Source organism: Myotis nattereri (assembly GCF_964212035.1).
Source record: "Myotis nattereri genome assembly, chromosome: 2".
Taxonomy (NCBI): domain Eukaryota; kingdom Metazoa; phylum Chordata; class Mammalia; order Chiroptera; family Vespertilionidae; genus Myotis; species Myotis nattereri.
The window spans coordinates 126,642,763-126,662,542 of NC_138076.1; positions in this window are offsets into that span (position 1 = coordinate 126,642,763).

The following is a 19,780-nucleotide window of genomic DNA, read 5'->3' on the forward strand; positions in this document are numbered from 1 at the left end:
AGATTTAATAGTCCATGTGGCTGAAAAGCCCCACACGGATGTGGAGGTGTGGTTAGATCCCAGCCTCCAACAATAGCATTAAACCCTGGATGTCCTCTCCATCCCTCAGCTCTCTCTCCTCAGCAGGAACCTCACTCTCAGGAGGACGTTCTCCACAGGTGGCCCCTGGCCGTTCTCAGCTTACATTCTTACCAGTTTCGTAACTCTGGCAGAAGCACATCCAACAAACCTCCCAAGCCACTTCCCTGTGACTTGGTTTGGGTCACATGATCATCCAATAATGAAAACATTTATATGAACCAACGTTACTCTTACAACATCCCATTTTGTAGATGAAGAAATTAAGGCACAGAGAAGTTAAGTACCTTGCCCAGGATCACACAGTACTGAGTACAGGAGCTGGATTTGAAACTTGAGCAGTCTTCCCTAGGGTTTGTGATCTTAAATGCTATGTTGCCTCCTGTCACTGGAGCCAAGGGAAAGAAATACTGTGACTGTCCAGTCCTGGAGCAGATCCAGTATTTGCAGCTGCATTCTCTCCTGACACCCTGTATTGCAGACTTTTGAGGACTGATTACATATGTATGTGTATGTGGCTGGGTTAAATTGGCTAGGATCTTGGACTTGGGCCTTAAGTTGAACCAAAGGCAACGTCCATAAGAGGTAATTTCAGTTGGATAGGGAAAGGGGGGAGACATAATTTAAGAGGCCACCATATTTTGAGCAGTTTTAATTGTCAGATGATACCTCTACAGCGTATGTCTCTTCATCCTTTAGCTTTGGAGCTGCAGGTGTCTAGCTTCAATGTGAGCTCTGTTGAGCAGAAAAGAATAGCACTTATCAGTACACTTCAGAAGACACTCTCACATGAAAAACCTGTTCCCCTATGAGCTATGAACCATGACTGCCAAGAGTACCATTTAATAGTGATAATAGTATATATATATATATAACCATTCGACTGTCCAACCAGTAGCTATGACACACAATGACTACCAGGGGGCAGATACTCAATGCAGGAGCTGCCAAGCTGTGGTGACTTGGCAGCTGCGGTTCTCAGGTGATGCACCCGGAACCAGAGAGAAGGGAGCACAATTCCAGGGTGCATCACCTGAGAACCGCCCTCTTGCAATCTGGGACCCCTCAGAGGATGTCAGAGAGCCTGTTTTGGCCCAATCCCCACAGGCCAGGCTGAGGGACCCAACCGGTGCACGAATTTGTGCCCCAGGCCTCTAGTTGTTGAATAAGAAGAGCTAATGTTTATTAAGTGCACTGTACTAAGACTTCATATGTGTTACTCCATTCTGTCCTCCCAATCACATTATGAATGAGTAGGTGCTGATATTATCTCCAATATCAGACCAGGAGACTGAGGTACTGACCTAAGTGACTTATCCCAATCACAGAGATGGGACTGGTGGTGTTCAGGACATGCCATCCCAAAATATGGGACCTTGGCATATTGAATATTTTAAGCAGAAAGGGTTTGAGAAAACAGCAGAGGCAGAAAGGTCACTCCTACCTTCCCTCCCTTCTCTCCTGATCCCATAAGCCTCTTTCACCCAGAGGACAGGAGCATCCTAACCTCCAAAGACCAAGGGACACTGAGAAGAATCCAAATATATAGGCCTTGGTGTCCTCCAGTTTGCTCCCCTGAGCTCTCACCTTTTTATCTTACCACATTTTTCTGTCCACTCTTCATCAAACTTAGTATAAAGTGCTCAGTGCTTCACGGCTTTTGGGGTCTTCCCTTCCTTATGAAGGCTCTGTGTCATGTAAAACTTTGACTAAATAAGTGTGTGTCCTTTTCTCCCATTAATGTCTTTGTCAGGTAAACTTTATTCTCCCTTATAAGCCTCATTCAGACCAAGTCCATTTAACATTAAAGCCCATCTGCTTTTAACCTTTGAACCATACTGCCTATGCTCACAAGTAGAATTTATTATTCTCTAAGAGACTAAAAACGGAGAATCCGAAGAAACATTGACGGCAGCACAATATAAGTTTATTATATACCTGCGAAGAAAGGACCCCAGACGTGCCATTCGGATACCTCACTCATGCACACAGAGGTGGTTCTTTCGTGTCTCAGGTACCTCATCACTGACACTAGGAACAATGCTGCCGACATCCCATGGCCCCTTCGGTGCCTCAAGAAAGTTTCAGGGGCCAGATTTCTCTTACTTCCCTGGGTCTTGGATTCTTAACTTTGGAAGGCCAGTTATAATTGCTACTGTTGACCTGTCCTGAAGTATATATATATATATGCAAAATGAAAGATAGAATAGACAGGGATAACATGCCTGGAAAAATCAGCCACAGTGGTCTGTCTAGAAATATGTAAAACCACACCAGATTACTTTTGCTCTCATTCAGGCACACACTTTGAGCCAGGCTCTGAATTAATAGAATGGGATACCCAATACATAGAGCAGATGCAACAAGTGCAGAAATCATCTATATATATAAAAGCCAAGCGACCAGACAGCAAAACGACTGGAAGGACCAATTGCTATGATGCACACTGTGGCAGCCAACTGGCCTGATCCAGGTCCCGAATGGCCCCCCACAAACCTCCTGTGGCCCCTACCCCCCACCAGCCCAGCCCCCGATCGGCCCCCCACCACCCTGATTGGGGGTGGGGCTGGCCAGCCAACCTCCTGCGCCCCCCCCCACCAACCCCACCCCTGATCAGCCCCACTCAGGCAGGCCTGCCAGACCCCACCTGTGCACGAATTCGTGTACCAGGCCTCTAGTTACAATATAAGGCAACATGGAGAGTGTGTGAGCTCCAGAATCAAACGGCCTGGCCCAGGTCCAGTGCACCCACTTCCCTTTTCAAGTGCTTAACCATTCTGGGCTTCTGTTTGCTCATCTATAGGAGGTAATAATAGCGTGTCCACATGAAAGTCATTGTGAGAATTAATAAATAAAATAATATTTATAAAGTCCTTACACAATCCCTGTCCCATACGATGTGCTCAATAAGTAATCTTATTACCAGCTCTTCTAACTTACTATTGTTGTAAACAAAACGTTATTGGTGGCAAGAGGAAGGAGCGATTGCATCTAGTAATTGACCAAGACTTCTCTGAGGGGGAGCATTTGAGAGAGGAGGAGTCATTCCTTTATGTTTTTGTTCCTGCAAATATAAAGGTTATATTTTTGCAGGAGCATAACCTGCCAAAGCACAGAGATGAGGCAGGCGGTGGGGGGGGGGGGGGGGGGCAGGTGTTGGGAATGGTGAGCAACACAGAGTGGCTGAGGTCCAGAGGGTGAGAGAGCTGTGCAGGGAGGAGGGAGAGGCTGGCCACAGGCAGTGGGTGGACGGCCTCACCGTATTAATCTCCTGGTCCATACCTCAGTAAAGGAGAATCGCCCTATCCTTTGCTTTCTGCAATTATCATACTCATGATCCTAACCAATACCGCCTTGGAGGCAAGAATTCCCTTGCAGACTTAGGAGGCAGCAGGATTACTCTTGACGTCACCGGACTCACCCCTTTTATAAGCTTCGAATGCAGCACCCAAACCCTACTCTCCCCGCAGCCCCGCCGTGCTCATGCCTAGCCCCAGCCGCAGGGGCCTGAGCAGTTCAGGAGACAGTGCGATTGGGCTGTTTCTGTCACTGAGCAGCCTGGGCCCCAGGCCTGGGGGTCAAGGAGAGGAAGGAGAGCCAACCTTATTTTGCAGAGACACAAGAGGATGCCCGGAGAAACTGTGCTGAGAGGGTGACTTCAGCTGTTATCTGCTTGGATGTGGGATTGATTCACGCCCACGCAGAGGTTCTTGGAGCCCAGAATGCTACATAAGTGAAATGCCAGATGCATTTGGTCTCTGTAACACTTAATCCCACCTCCACCCCCGTCCAGCATCTTCAATACTTATAATGTACAGGACTAACTAAAGGGCAGGCCTTGAATGGTTTAAGAATTAAAAGTAAATGATTTTCTTCTGTTTTTGTGCCTCTAAATTGGGTGGGGAGCCTCCAGCCCATGGGCCGTATAAGGCCCGTGCAATCATTTGGTCTGGCCCTGCCAAGGCATTAGCGGGGAGTTAGTAAATGTTTAACCAAATATAGCAGGCTAATTATTTTTTAAAGCAAGGCTAATTTTTAAGTTGAAAATTTTGTATGGCCCTCGAATGATGTTAGAAATACCCAAATGGCCCTTGGCTGAAGAAAGGTTCCCCACCCCTATTCTAAATGGAGGTGGCCATATCCATGTCTCCATGAGAAATGGGCATAGCAGGGGAATTGGTACATGGCTGGAGTCATGTGTGATCTTGCCCTAAGTGAGGCCTCATTTCGGAAGTGTTTTAGGGAGAGTCTGGAAGGGTGGCTGGTTTGTCATCACACTGGCTATACTGGTTTTTCTTTGGTTAGCAAATGCCTGGCATTGCTAGGTAGCAGGACGTGGGTACAGATTGTTACATTGTCAGATCCAGAGCAAACAGAAAAGTATGTCACAGCATTCTCAGAGAGCAGACAGTGCCTCAAGCTTAGGCCTGGCTCAACCTGAATCCCAGTAAAATCAGCTTCAGCAGCACCAGTTGTAGGAATGACAGATAAATGTGCAGGTGTTTCTAAACATATACCATGTGGAATTGTTAAGCAATTACGGCATTTTCCCCCTCTTGATTCAGTTAGTGAATGTCTGTGCACATATCCAAACAGGTTGCTTCCAGGCTATGCACATTAGAATGGGAATTGGTCAGGCTTATCTTTATTTCTCAAGAAATACTGGGAATACCTTGCATGTGTATAAAGCACTCTTACTGGCTCCACCTCCTCTGACTGTGCTCAGAACCAAGAGAGGTACAATAAACATCATCCTGACACTGAAGTTGCGTGACTTGCACAGGTGACAAACTGGCTAAATCAGAAGGAGCAGCCAGCAGCAGTGTGTGGCCTCTCCTCCACGTCCTCACAGAATGTAGCCTGTGGATTGATTTTTCTAAAGCCCTGATTTTTCATCTTCCCAAGAGAACCGCAGTAGGTCATCTTTTTGTTTCTTTGTTATGTTGATCCAAGTACACACCTTCTTCTCTATAGATTTCTTTGTCCTGTAGGATGTGGGAAGCAAATTTTATGCAAAGCCGAGGACTTTTTAAACTTAATTTATGAGCAAAATATGAATTTCTGTGGAGCAGGAAATGGGGAAAACAAATACCTCATCTATGCTGATTCATCATATACACAAGCTAACCAAAATTCTGAAGAGGGCCGGGTTTTAGAAATTCAAATTATTTCTTTTTCACCTAAAATAAAACCCTCTTTCTCTTTAACCACAGGTCCAGTCCTTTCTCCAGACTCTTCTTCACAGGCCAGCTCTGGCTCCCCATCCTCGGTTCTTTGCCTCTCTCCCTCCCTCTCTCCCTCCTTCCCTCCCTCCCTCTCTCCCTCTCTCCCTCCCTCTCTCTCCCTCCTTCCCTCCCTCCCTCCCTCCCTCCCTCCCTCCCTCCCTCTCTCTTCTCCATCTGGACACTGCCCAGGTTTTTGTTAAGGTCACTAATGGGCTCCCTGCGAATCGATTCAGGGGCCATTTGTAGGACTCATTCCTCTCTTAGCAGAATTTACTGCACATCCTCACGACCTAAAGACAGTTACTTATCTAAGTTTTGTATTAGGTGAGGGTAGTGCTTTCCTCATAGGACTATAGGAGGTCTAACTGAATAGCCTGTGGGAGTGGTGCGCACAGCGTCTGCCCCGGGCTGAGCAGCAGTAAATGTCATCCGTCGCTTGAATGGCACACTCCTCCTTGGTTTCTGTGACCCTGTGTTTTCTTGTTTTCCTCCCACGCCCTTGGTCCCTTCTACTCTTCTATGGTATCATGAAATGTTGGAGTTTTTCATTCAACAAATATTTTGGCAAGTGCCTATTTCATGCCAGGAATTTTTCATGGCTCTACAGATAGAGCAGTGAACAAAATTAAGTTGCTGGCTTCTTGGAGTTACACTGGGGGTGGTAAACTATAAACTTGAATGTATAATATGCCAGATGATAATTGGTATGTAGTAAATACAAATATGGTATATAACATGTGGGTATAACACATACACATTATATACGATGAACCATATGTCAAGTGGACATATACCATACAGATGTTAACAAGCTTTAGAAGGCCGGGGAAGGGGGGTGGATGAAGGCTGCAGTTTAACGTAGGATGCCGAGGGAAGTCCTCACTGATTGGCTGGTGTTTATCAGAGCCCTGAGGAAGTGAGAGTGCAGCGCATTCCTGTAGAGTATCTATAAGAAACCATTCAGGCAAAGGGAACAGCAAGTCCTGAGACTCTGGGGGGACGGGGGCGGGGGGGGGGGGTACTTGGTGCATCTGGAGAACAGCAAGGTCAGAGCGCTGGAACAGAGTGTGCCCAGCGGGAGGGCAGAGTGGGAAGTGGGGGGCAGGGGGTAGCCTGGGGTCAAGAGAGGGGCAGAGCACATAGTGTGGCATTGTCCAAGCACCCTGAGGGCTTTGCTTTACTGTGAGTAAAATTAGAGGCCAGTGCAGGGTTTTAAGGAAAAGACCATGAGGGGACAAGTGCAGAAGCCAGCGTCCACATAGGAGGCTGTCTAAATGGTCCAGCACTTCTCTGGGTCTCTCCCAGGCCCTTCCTCTCACATCCTGCGTCTCCTGGACCACGAGGATTCAAATAGTATCTGTGTGCCTACAGCTCCCACACTGAGCTCTCCTGCTCCTATCTCTCTTCCGGCCTCCAGCCTTATGTATCCATTTATTTACTTCCATCTACACGTGCTGACCACTCAGTACATCCAAATGTGCCCAGACTCCTCCATGCCCCCGACCTCTCTTTAGTCCAGCCGTGGGCAAACTACGGCCTGCGGTCTGGATCCGGCCCGTTTGAAATGAATAAAACTATTGAAAAAAAAAGACCGTACCCTTTTATGTAATGATGTTTACTTTGAATTTATATTAGTTCACACAAACACTCCATCCCTGCTTTTGTTCCGGCCCTCCAGTCCAGTTTAAGAACCCATTGTGGCCCTCGAGTCAGAAAGTTTGCCCACCCCCGCTTTAGTCCCACACTCAGTAAATGGCACCTGACCAGCTGCTCAAGCGTCCTCCTCAAAGCCTCTCCCTTTGGGGCATCGCCTTCAGGGAACCGCCAGTCCTGTTGCTCTGTCCCACCCTCTCTCCCCGAGGGGCTCCTCACCCTGCGCCAGCGGCCACCACTTCTCCTAACTGGGACTTGGCGGCGCCTACTCTGCCCCTTTAGCTAACACTGGGCTGTCAAATGAATTTTCACAGAAGTGCAGGACTCCATGAGCAACAGTGAAAAATTTTTTCTGTAAGGATGGGCCTTTCTCACAGTGGAGCGGCCTTTTAAGTTCGTGAAGCGTTTGCATTCCTGAGAGCCCAGACCACACTGCACTTACTTGCTCAGGGACTCTCCTCTGGGATCCATGCTTTGCTCTGCGTGGCCAGGTTCTGTTGGTGGTCTCCTTCAGCCAGTCTCCCCGCAGCCTGGCCAACGCCTGACACACAGTAGGCCTCCAAAAATGTCGACTGGCTGCTTTGCTTGGATTCTGCCATAAATGTCAAGCTGTTTCACAAAACAAAATGTTTTCCAAGTGGAGATTGGAATCGACACTCATTAATTTGGTGATCCTTTTCGTTAAACAGCAGGAAGGTTCGGTAGCGATGTGAACAGTACCTCTTAAAAAACAAAAATAGGTTTTCAAGGGAGGTGGTGAACTACAGAGAGCAGGGAAGCTGAGGTGGTCCTTTGGCTGTTCCATCAGCCTTTTCATGGGCTTCATTTCTCTTGGTCCTGCCTCATAAACTGTGAGGACTTGACTTCATTTGCCTAATCCAGTAGCACAGGCTTCCTCTCAATCTAGCCCTAAGGCACCCTCCCTGAGGTCAAGGGGAGTCTGGGACAATGACAGTACAGAGTGTCTTTACAAACCTCAAATAAGTCTAGTTATGTTTGCCCCTCCCCTCAGCAAGGTTGCTTTCTGAGCCTGCAGACACTTCCTGTGGAGTTGGTTCATGTGGTACCAATGTTACCTGAAGGGGAACCTGGCCCTTGTGTGGGTAGCCTGTGGGTTCTTGTCTTCGTGCAGGAAAATTTCACAGCGCGAGTCCAGATGACTGTGAGGGAGTGCTTATTAAAGCTGGGGCTATGAAACAAGAAAGGGCTTAGCGCAGAGGAAGCAGCAGGAGAGCCGAGGCTGGGCTGCTCGAGCTCTCTGGGAAGTCAGAGAAAAGGGTCCTTGGGAACAGGTTCAGGGGACGAGCTGCCGCTGCCCATTGCTGCCTGGTTGCAAGTCACACGGGGTCCCTTAGGGTTTAGGAGGTGCATGTCTGTGGGGAAAAGTGGGGGAAGAAGAGGGGAAATGGAATGATGGGGGCTCCCCGGAGGGAGAGCACACACTAGGTCCTTTGTCTTGAAGCTTTATCTCTTTCTCAAAGGTAGGAATCTTAGGAGAGGTCGCAGGGCAGGGTTTCAGTAGAGTATTAACCAGTTTTCTAGGTGTGCTCCTCCCAGACCGTGGTCTTCACTGATTGGTCAGTGTCACGGCAAGGGGTCATCAGTCACTGCAGCTGCTTTTTCTGTTTTTCTGGGTCTGAAATACATGTTATTTCTAGGGAGGTGTCTTTCTGTATCTGCTGTAAGTTGCTTTGTCAGTTTGTTCAGCTATCTGCCTCAGTTTCCCTATTCCACTTGCCCTGGCTCATTGGACTGACTCACCAGTATGTTTTATAATTTCCATAGCAGTAGCCATGAAATAAAGAACAGGTTTCTAATTTCCATTGCTGTAGGCTGCACTCAAGTCTGGCCAAAGGTGGATTTTGTTTTTGCTTTTTGTTTTGAAAAGACTTATCTGAAGCTTAAAGACTTCAACTTCCTTTGTAAAGACACGGCTCCTTGTCTTCAGGAAATGTGTGTTTATACCGGGATACAAATGGGGTTTAAAATACTGAAGGAAGTAGATGTGATTTACTGAATACACCCTTGGCAATAAGAGAAGGCTATCTGAGATTAAAAAAAGAATAATTACCAGGTTTGTCAGCGTGCCGCTTTAGATTGCAGAACTGCACAAGGTTACAAGGTTATTGTGCCTGACTTTTTGGTGGTTCTCTTTTGAAAAACACTGCCTAATTGCGGACATGATGACATAAAAACAAAAGCAGCTCATTCCCTTCCCAGTTTCCATTCTACTGAGGGTGACCCCAGGGCAGGCTTGGATTTTCAAAGCCATCTGAAAGAAAATTGAGTATTTATTAAGGAAAAACAGCTTTGACTTTAGACTCTAACCTTGCGCATTAAATATAAGCAGAAGGACACACAAAGTCTGCCAATGAATGTTACTTGCTGTCTGTTGAAAACTAACATTATGCCACTGGGCTCCTGCAAAGGGTCAGAGTATATGCCCTTTGAGCTGTCTTCAGGGCAGTAACAATTGGTCACACTCTTACCTCATCACTCATGGAGCTCACTGTACCATATGGGACTTAAGGATGACCTTGTGTTCACTTTGAATCAATAGGTGTGGAGCATCAGGTCTCATTCGCCCTGAAGCCCAGCAGTGTTTAGCAGTGAGTTTATTTGTGGGTGAATAGTTAACAGACTATATCACATAAATATGAATGATTTCTTCTTTCAGTCAAATAAAACTGTTTATTAATGGGATCATGGAAATTGAGCACCAGTGCTCGGTTTGATAAACCATTTCCAGTTGGACTATAAGTTCTGTGAAACAAATGCAGGGTTTTAAGAAGCTTTCAGTTGTAACTTTTTTGTTTTTTAAAAAATATATTTTATTGATTTTTTACAGAGAGGAAGGGAGAGAGATAGAGAGCAAGAAACATCGATGAGAGAGAAACATTGATCAGCTGCCTCCTGCACACCCACTACTGGGGATGTGCCCGCAACCAAGGTACATACCCTTCACCGGAATCGAACCTGGGACCCTTCAGTCCGCAGGCCAACGCTCCATCCACCGAGCCAAACTGGTTAGGGCTCAGTTGTAAGTTTTAAGAACATTTAAAATAGCTTGATCTGTTTTAAACACACATTCCATACTTCCTTGGCTTGGTTCCTGACGTCAAGTAGTCTTGAGTTGAATCCGTAACAAGCTGATTCTTGTACCTTTTGGTGTCTCTCAGCATGAACATTTGGTGATGGGTATGTGGTCAGTAGATTTCCTATTCGGGTTAAGACATGCTAAAGCATACTGCATTGCATTTCCCTTTTTTGTTTTTGTTTTTTTGTGTTTGTTTGCTTTTCTGTAATCCTCACCAAAGGATATTTTTTCCACTGATTTTTAGAGTGGAAGGGAGGGAAGGAGAAAGAGAGAGGAGAGAGAGGGGGGAGAGAGAGAAAGAGAGAGAGAGAGAGAGAGAGAGAGAGAGAGAGAGAGAGAGAGAGATTGATATGAGAGAGACACATCGGTTGGTTGACTCCAGCACATACCCTGGCAGGGCTAGGGAAGAACCTGCAACCCAAGTATGTGCCCTTGACGGGAATTGAACGCTCAACCCTTTGGGTCCTAGCCAACACGCTACCATTGAGCCTCACCAGCCAGGGCCTGCATTGCATTTTCATTCAAATAATTGCTTTCAAAATAAAACCCAATAGATTATGGAATTTTTTTAATCACTGATAAATTAAGGTCAGACAGCCAGTATTTCACTTGATTTATAACCAAATCATGTCTTAATTCATGCTTTCTTAACAAAATGTCAATTATGTTGCCAAAATAGAAGCAGTAACAATCCAGATCTTGAATAGTAGGAAATAAACTCAGATACTAAGATTTTTATAAGCTATTGAATCTAATTTTGTATAATGCCATTATAAATACCAGTTTTGAACTTGATATAACTTGGTTCTGTTTATTTTCTTTGAAAGTGTAGGGAAATGGGAAGGGGCCGGTGTAGGGTATTACGCTCAGAATCAAAAGGGCAAGTTTCCTGAGCTGTCTCAGCCCCACTGTCCTAAGACCATGACAAGGACTCTGTGAGGTGTGTGTGTGTGTGTGTGTGTGTGTGTGTGTGTGAGAGAGAGAGAGAGAGAGAGAGAGAGAGAGAGAGAGAGAGCACACAGACTTGGATCTGGCCACCCAGCCAGTTTCCACAGTAACAGCAAAGTCTTTTCTCTCCTTTTCCTACCTCTTCCTCTGCCTCTGCCACTGCCTAGCAAGCCATTTTACACAATCCAGGTCTCAGTTTCTCATCTAAAAAAAGAAAGCTGGGCCACACACTCTTGAAGATTCTGCAAGTAGTACAGTTCTAGGCTTTATGTAAATACTTTTTAAAAGACGGTTCCTACTTGAAAAGAAAATATTGGTACCATACTTAGAAGTATGATTGAAATATAAATGAAAATATCTACAGACCATGAACTGTGCCTATTTTGTATGCTTAAAGTGAATTATTCTGAGAGCAAGCTAATTGAAAAATCTGGAAATCATCAACTGTTTTTTGCATCCACTGTAAAAGAGCAGTGAAATTCCATATACTGCAGCCTTGAAATGAGTGCAGGGAAGGGTGTAAATATTTATTGGAATGAGAGTGGAGCAGAGAGATCTGCTTTGTCTACTGGTGGGTGGTAACACATCTATGGATCATTGTTTTCACTAAGCATTTAATAGTCCCATCTGTTGAAAATGTACATTCAGAAGTACTTGGAAATTACGATAAGCTACCTAGAAGTTGGCAGGGAAGTAATGCTGGAAAGATCCCAAACTCTGCAGCCGAATGGGAAATCCAATATAAATCGATATGTAATTATAAAATCTCATCTTCGGCTACAGCTCTTTAAATATATTTATTTAGGCATGGTATAGACTTTTAACACCAGAATATGGGACTGTAGAGCCTTTGCTAATCTCAGGTTCAATTCTTTGGGGGTATTATGTATTTGATCTGAAAAATCCACTCCTCATTTGACCCAGCAACTGCAGAACATAGTCCTGCCCCCAGTGGCTATGGTGCTGTCCCCACCAACAACTCCATGCTCTCCCTAGCTCCCAAGTGGACTACATCTCATTTAAAAAATGAATCACTGAGTTTTGTAGATACTCTATACTGCTTTTTACTTCCTGTTACCTCTTCTCCACACCAGAAGTCCACTTGGTTAGTCCTACCCCAGGGTTTCATTCAGAGAAGCACCGTTGCCATGTGTTCTTATCTCTCCATAGGGTGTTTATTTTTCTTAACTGCACTTCCTTCTTTAAAACCTCAATTCACTGGTTTCCCTTTTCTCCCACGTCTTCCGTTCCTCTCCCTACACTCTCACTTTTGGCCCATTTATCACTGGGCCCTGCACACGTGTTTGCACATAGGACTGGCATCTTGAGAATTGCAGCTGCTCGGCAGGAGAAAAGACGGTCTTCTGCAGGAGCTGTTCAAGACAGTTAACCCCTCATTACCTCTCTAGTGGCCTCTTTTGATAAAATTATTTACATAACTCCATCTCTCTCTCTCTCTCTCTCTGATGAAAGTAGGAGTTTAAGAAATTGCCTAACCGAAATGAGCAGTTTTCAACAAAAGAAATCAGGGTTTTATTTTCCCAGGGATGGAGAGTTCTCCGTCAGCTTAGAGACCCCCTCTCTTTCACAGACAGCTGTTCCTCATGGCCTCACAGCACAGCTGCTTACATGTATTTGCCAAATTAATCATCACATAAATGTTGTTCTGGGCTGTCTTGTGCCCCCTCCTCCGACCTAACATGTGTTGAAGCCCTAGCCCCCAGTGCCTCAGAATATGACTGTTTTTGGAGATAGTGTCCCTCACAGGGTGATTAAGTTAAAATGAGGCCCTACGGTGGGCCCTACTCCAGTCTGACTGGTGTCCTCATAAGAAGAGGGAATTTGAACACTGAGATCCCAGGATTATGTGCGCAGAGGGGTGACCAGGCAGCAAGGCGGCTGCCGTCTGCACCCCGAGGAGAGGCCTCCGAGGAAGCAGCTCTGCTCTCACCTTGACCTTGAACTTCCAGCCTCCAGAATGGTGAGAAAATAAATTTATGTGATTTAAGCCAGCCAGTCTCTGGCATTTTGTTATGGTAGTCTTATAAACTCATATAAATGTTCATAGCAACAGACTGAGGGTTGCCAGAGGGGAGGAAGATTGGGGGGCTGGGTCAGAAAGGTGAAGGGATGAAGAAGCACAAACTGGTAGTCACAGATAGTTGTGGGGATGTAAAGTAAGCATAGAGAATAGAGTCAATGATATTGTAATAACTAAGGTGCCAGGTGGGTGCTGGAAATATCAGGGGGACCACTTTGTAAAGTATGTGATTGTCAAACCACTATGCTGTACACCTGAAACTAGTATAAAGTAATACTGAATGTAAACTGTAATAGAAAAAAAATACTTTTTAAATGTTCATAGCAGTGCCACATCTGTGTTATGCGATCACCGCAGGATCAAACAGGAAAGTCAAGATATAAGAGCTGGAAAACAGGAAAAACAACTTCAAGCAGGAGTTGCACGTACGTGAAAGTTGATCTGGGACATATGTGATCTGCAACGTGTTTAAAACCATCTTTTTCTCTCAAAGCCCAAGTTTGGGGGTTTGGCCTCCCTCTCCCTCAAAGTCAGGGAAGAAATGTCACCACAGGCTCCGAGCTACAGGTGGAAGCAACCCTGCAGCACCCAGAGGAGTTCTCTCCCTGCTGAGGCGCGGAGTGTCTGTGTGGTGACCCTGAGAGTAGCTAAGTTCCAGGCAGGCGAGGGTGAGATGAGCTTTGCCTCGGTTAACAACCACGTTTAGGTGGGTCAGAGGTGCTGTTTAGCACAGGAGCACGGTCGCTGTTCAGATAGACTGTGGTTTCAGCTTTATGGCGTTAACTTCAAAGAAGTCTTCAGAAGCACGTGCTTGCACCGTGACCGAGTCCCTCCATTTACTTGTTGGCCTCCACCTCAGTTCTAAGATGTTGACCTCCTTAAGCCACACTGACTTCTGACCTGATTCAGTACATTAAAGAAGAAAAAAATGTTTCAGGTACCCTGTTGCATGGCACCTTTAAAGTAAGTCCTTAGAAACCATCATTTCTGTTCCTTTTTATTTCCATTGGGTACGAACAATGTATAAACAATGTATACTTCATGCATTGCACAGTCCACTTGGAATTCTCAGTGACTCACCAGCAATAGGAAATATGACATAATTGTCAGTGATTAATTGCACCTGAATTTTTTTTTATTTTGGCATGAAATAGTTTTCTACTTTTTTCCAGGTGAACTCCCAATGTTTTCCTTCTCCCTTGATGTGTAGTGCTGCCTCTGTCACAGACTGTGCCTCCAAATACACATGGTCTGTTTCTGAGCTCTCTCTTCATTGGTCTACAACAGCGGTTCTCAACCTGTGGGTCGCGACCCCTTTGGGGATCGAACGAACCTTTCACAGGGGTCGCCTAAGATCATCGGAAAACACATATATAATTACATATTGTTTTTGTGATTAATCACTATGCTTTAATTATGTTCAATTTGTAACAATGAAAATACATCCTGCATATCAGATATTTACATTACGATTCATAACAGTAGCCAAATTACAGTTATGAAATAGCAACGAAAATAATTTTATGGTTGGGGGTCACCACAACATGAGGAACTGTATTAAAGGGTTGGGGCATGAGGAAGGTTGAGAACCACTGGTCTACAGACTTATTCTTAGTCGTGGTAACTGAATTACTGTTGCTTATAAAATGTGTTGATATCTGGTAAGGAGAATTCACCTTGCCTGCCCCAGCTTACCATATTGTTTTTCTTCAAAGTTAGGTTTTCTTCCACTGAACTTTAAAATAAGCTTGTCAAGTTTAGAAAAAGCCCTTTTAGATTGGGTTCTGTTTCATCTATCAACTGATTTGGGGCAAATTGACAACTGGTGGACACTGCATCTTTCACTCCCAGAGCATGGAATACTTCAATATTAGGTTTAGGCTTTCTTTCATAGAGCAATGAATTTTTTAAAATACCTCTAGTATACCTATATTCAAATGCCCACACATTTATGGAAGGATTTCCATTGCAAGAACTGTGCTGGGCAGTGATGAATTTTTAAAATGAGCAAATTAGTCCTCTGTTTCAAAAAGATCATACTCTAATAAGGATGTGGTAGATATATACATAATTTATATAATATAAGTTAGACTTATAAGTACTATGCTAAAATTATACATAATATGCTACTAGCGAAGGAAGATTAATTTTTACCTGAGAGGTCACTTGGGGGAAAGAGCTACATGCATAATATGAGTGTAATGTATTTATATAATATTCATCTCACATTCCTATAAAAAGATGTAGAAAAAGCTTGTTAGCCTTTGTGTTTTCATATTTTGGCAACTACATAAAAGTGGCCTTTGTTGTTTATGTTGACATCTAGTCAAAATAAGAAATATTGAGATATTTTGAATTTTTTATACAGTCTTTAAAATAATATTTAATAAAATCAAATTTAAACTTCCCTTCCTCCGCCCAGTATGCACAGTTTAGCATGTACTCGCACCGTGACCAAGTCCCTCCATTTACTTGTCGGCCTCCACCTCAGTTCTAAGATGTTGACCTCCTTAAAGCCACAGTGACTTTCTGACCTGATTCAGCACATTAAAGAAGAAAAAAATGTTTCAGGTACCCTGTTGCATGGGCACCTTTAAAGTAAGTCCTTAGAAACCATCATTTCTGTTCCTTTTTATTTCCATTGGGTGCAAACTGTCAGCTAGGAAAGTGAGTACTTCTAAATACTTGCAGGAAATTTGCTCATTGGCCACATGTGGCTAAGGCCTACTCTATTGGACAGTATAGCTTTAGACAATCAATTTGATATCAAAGTAAGGGAAATGTTTGCAGTATAGTAATATAAATAGGTATCTCTAGGCTGGGGTTTTATGAGTGATATATATTCTAATTGATCATCTATATTCTAATTGATTATATCGAAAACATTCTGATATTTTTTGATTAAGACAAATGCAATTCCATTTGTAAAAGATGGAAATAAGCCAGAATGGGAAAACCTCCCATTTCTAGAGTGTTGTCTAGAAAAAAGGTTTTGCAGTTATGGGTGTCAGGAGGTTATAGTGAAATATATGGACTTTCTGCTTCTTTGGGTAGAGCAGAAATTATAACTCGAGCTTTACAAGCTGTTCGGTCTCTTCTTAGATCTTTTATTTGTTTGTTTTTTCCTCTTATCACCTTCAAGAGTCCCTTTTCATAGTTGAAAGGAATGTTTGTTTTTTAACTCCAAATAACAACACCCTGCTAATATTCTGAAAAACCTACATGTTGCATGCATGGTGGCTTCTGGTTACCACTCACATGAGAGAAGATCTGGGACACGTGATCTGCAACATGTTTAAAACCTTCTTTTTCTCTCACATACTGTCTTTTTGTGAAAGACATCCCTTCAGTGGAATGGCAGAAATACTAACTAGGAGTGCATCAGGCACAGCTGATCTGGGAAGAAGCAATGAGAAATCATAGAACTGTAGAATACCTTTCAAAACTGTCAGCTAGGAAAGTGAGTACTTCTAAATACTTGTAGGAAATTTGACCTTCACTTCTAAAGTGAGATGAAAATTGATATCTCATTTTGTGAAACTTAAAGGGCAAAACTGAAAATCTAGGAAGTGATTTAAAAACGAAAGATTTACAAGGAGCCTTCAGCTAAAGGATAAAGTCATAATGGTATGACTTTTAATTTCGAAAGCTCTGTTTGTTTTCTTTCTTCAGGGAAAGAACAGGAAACAAGACCTTTATTGTGGGGTTATTGGGAATCCTGTACATTAAACTGTTTGGGAGAAGCAGAGAAAGGTCAAGCAGGAGTGGGGGCAAGTCAAGTTCCTGTGAGTTAAGTATTATGTGAGGAGACATGCAACAGTGGAGTTTCCAGATGCATTGAGTTTCTTTCCCATTAATATTCTCAGTAGTGCCAGCATAGGCCTTTGATTAAGAGACAGTTACTATTTAATGGGTGCAATTATGCCCATTCTGAATGGGCATAGAAAGGTTGCAGAAATTGTCCAAGGATATACACTTGGTAAATGAGCTTTTGCGTAAGATAAGCCTGGAATCAGACGCAAACTCCCCTGTTGTCATTTATTTGTTGGTCAAACCACTTATTCTATTCAGAGACCCTATTGCTACTCGGTAAAATGGGAAAATAATAGCACCTACTATCATAGAGACGGTGGCAGGAAGAGGTTCGGCATAACTCAGAGTTGATGTATTTAAGTTCTGGTGCAGATGCAGTAGGCTTAAATAAATAATAACTATTGTCATTTGCTGACTCTGTACAGAGTACTATAGAGGTGCTATAGGAAGACACAAAAGAAATGGAGAAAGATTTTTTTCTTACCCTTCTGTAGCAAAATATTTCAGAGCTTCTTTGATCTTTTTGCCCTGAACTTTCAAGGGATGGAGTGAGCAGGAAGTGTCAACATTTGTGATACTTCATACCAGGCATTTTGTTAGGGTCTGTGTTAATCAGCATTAGGTTTGGCTACATATACCAGAGAAATCTAACTTTGTAAAATGAATTAAAGTCATGGGAAATGAGCTCTGGTTAGCATTTTCATAGAGAACACTTGTTTTATTTGTTTTCCTCTTATAACCTCCAAGAGTCCCTTTTCATAGTTGAAAGGAATATTTGTTGTTTTTAACTCCAAATGACCAAACTCTGCGAATATTTTGTAAAACCTACATGTTGCATGCCTGGTGACTTCTGATCATTTCTGCAGATGTGTGTTAAATGCGTGCTCATACATGTGAGCGGGTGTGCCTGCCTGCTGGGTTTTCAGCAACAGATGACTGATGTTAATTGGAAAATAACTGTGCCGTGATTTATTTAGCCATTCTGTTGTTGACAATTGGTTTGTTTCCAGATGAGACTATTACCACCATGAACATCCTTGAATGGGGGTCCTGACTGACATGTGTCCTCCAGGTGTGTCCTGAGGAGTGGAGAGGCTGGGGCGTAGGGTATGCATAGCTTCGTGTTTATGAGATGATGCCAACTTGTGCTTCAAAGGGACTGTAACTGTTGATGTTCCCTCCTCCACGTGGGAGAGTTCCTGCTGCTGCAGATCGTTGCCAGCACTAAGTATTATAAAACTTTTTCATTTTTGTCAGGCTGGTAGGGTTATCCTGATTTCTTTTTTGTATAATATTAGTGCACAAACATTTCCCCATATGATTACAAATTCTTTCCAAATATAATTTGCGGCAATTATACTTTATTTTTTGTATGACTGTTTTCCACTTGGTATAATCCGCCCTTTAGTTTTCATAAACAATCCTTTAGATGCTTTCAGGCTTTTCAGGATGGGAAAACACCATAAGGGGCAATCTTTGTCTGTAAAACCTTTCCTGTATTTTATTATTTCTTTAGGATAGATTTCTAAAAGTGGAATCTTTTGGTCAAAGTGTACAAGCAGAAAGAAACTCTGTTACATGTGGGAGCAGGTGCCCTGAGGACTGAGGGAATTGAAGGTTCGTGTAAGAGGCGGAAGTTTGCCTTTCTCAGTAGTCAGGGCCCAGAGCTTCGCCAGAGGTTCCCACTTTCTCCGAGTTCTAGCACCAGAGTGCCTGATGATGCGGTGGAATATTGGTGTGCACCCTCTTCCTTAATTGGACACGTTCCAGGATAACAGCAGCCATTGACGTCTTACTGGAAAGAAGTTATCGCATGAAGACAAACTTTAGGTCTTACCTTGTTTTCTTGGCAGATATTTGAGTCCAGGCAGCTTCCCCCTCCCCCACCTGTAACAGTACAAGATCATTTATATTTATGGGAGTGATGTAAGCAGCAGATACTGTCAGAATTCAGAGAAGGGAGAGATGAGTGCCGACTGCAGTGGGCAAGGAAGGCTTCAACAAGCAGCACCCTCTCTTTCAATAGGACTGTGACGTGGACTGTTTTGGGACATCACAGCACATTTCTCTGGTAGTTTCATATTCCAACAGCCATTCTTATCTTGCAAGTAAATTGGGGATAAAATGCAAAGTGAATTCTCGGACAGTGTGTTTCTGAAGTGTAGCTAGCTCATCCTTCAGATTTAATATGTGCTGAATGAACAGGAATTTTCCTGGGCTGGCCATGCGTAGAACGGAGACAGCTAGAGTTCTCCAGAGAACCGCCTCAAGTGAAGTAGGAACCCTTAGCATCACAGCTCCAGTTAAAGACTTAACAGCAAGAACACTCCGTGCCTAGCGCACAGCCAGGCGTTTTCATCTCCCTTTGTTTTCCGTCATTGTTGTGGGCTTCTGGGAAACGGCAGCCAAGAGTCACGCACAGCCATCAGACAGGGAAACCCTTTCCTCGCAAATGGGAGGGTCAGGGGTCAGAAATAACAAAGCTCATGTTGTAATGTGTGTGTAACTAACATAAAACAAAGACTCGAACCAATATGGGAACCCACAACAGGAGGAAGCGCACAAATCCGTAGAGTTTTACAATTTACTGACAATGTAAATTTTTACTAAACAGCTCAGTATATCATGAGTCATTTTGAACCTGAACCAAATTTGTGAACTTTAACATACTCTTCCAACCAGATCCAACTTAATTGTCAGTCCTTTATTCAACAAAAACCTTAAAGGATCGCTGCTTTTCGTCAGGCGCTGTGCTCCACACTGGCGGACCAAGGCTGAGGGACTCTGCCCTTGACCCTCATTTCCTTCATAGTGTCCACTGTGGTCAGGTCCTGATGGAGGGCATCACATTAATGAGCACCACCTGCCGTCTCTCCTTTGCCCCTCAGTTTCCGCAGGTGGTCCCCTTCTCTGGGGCAACAAGGG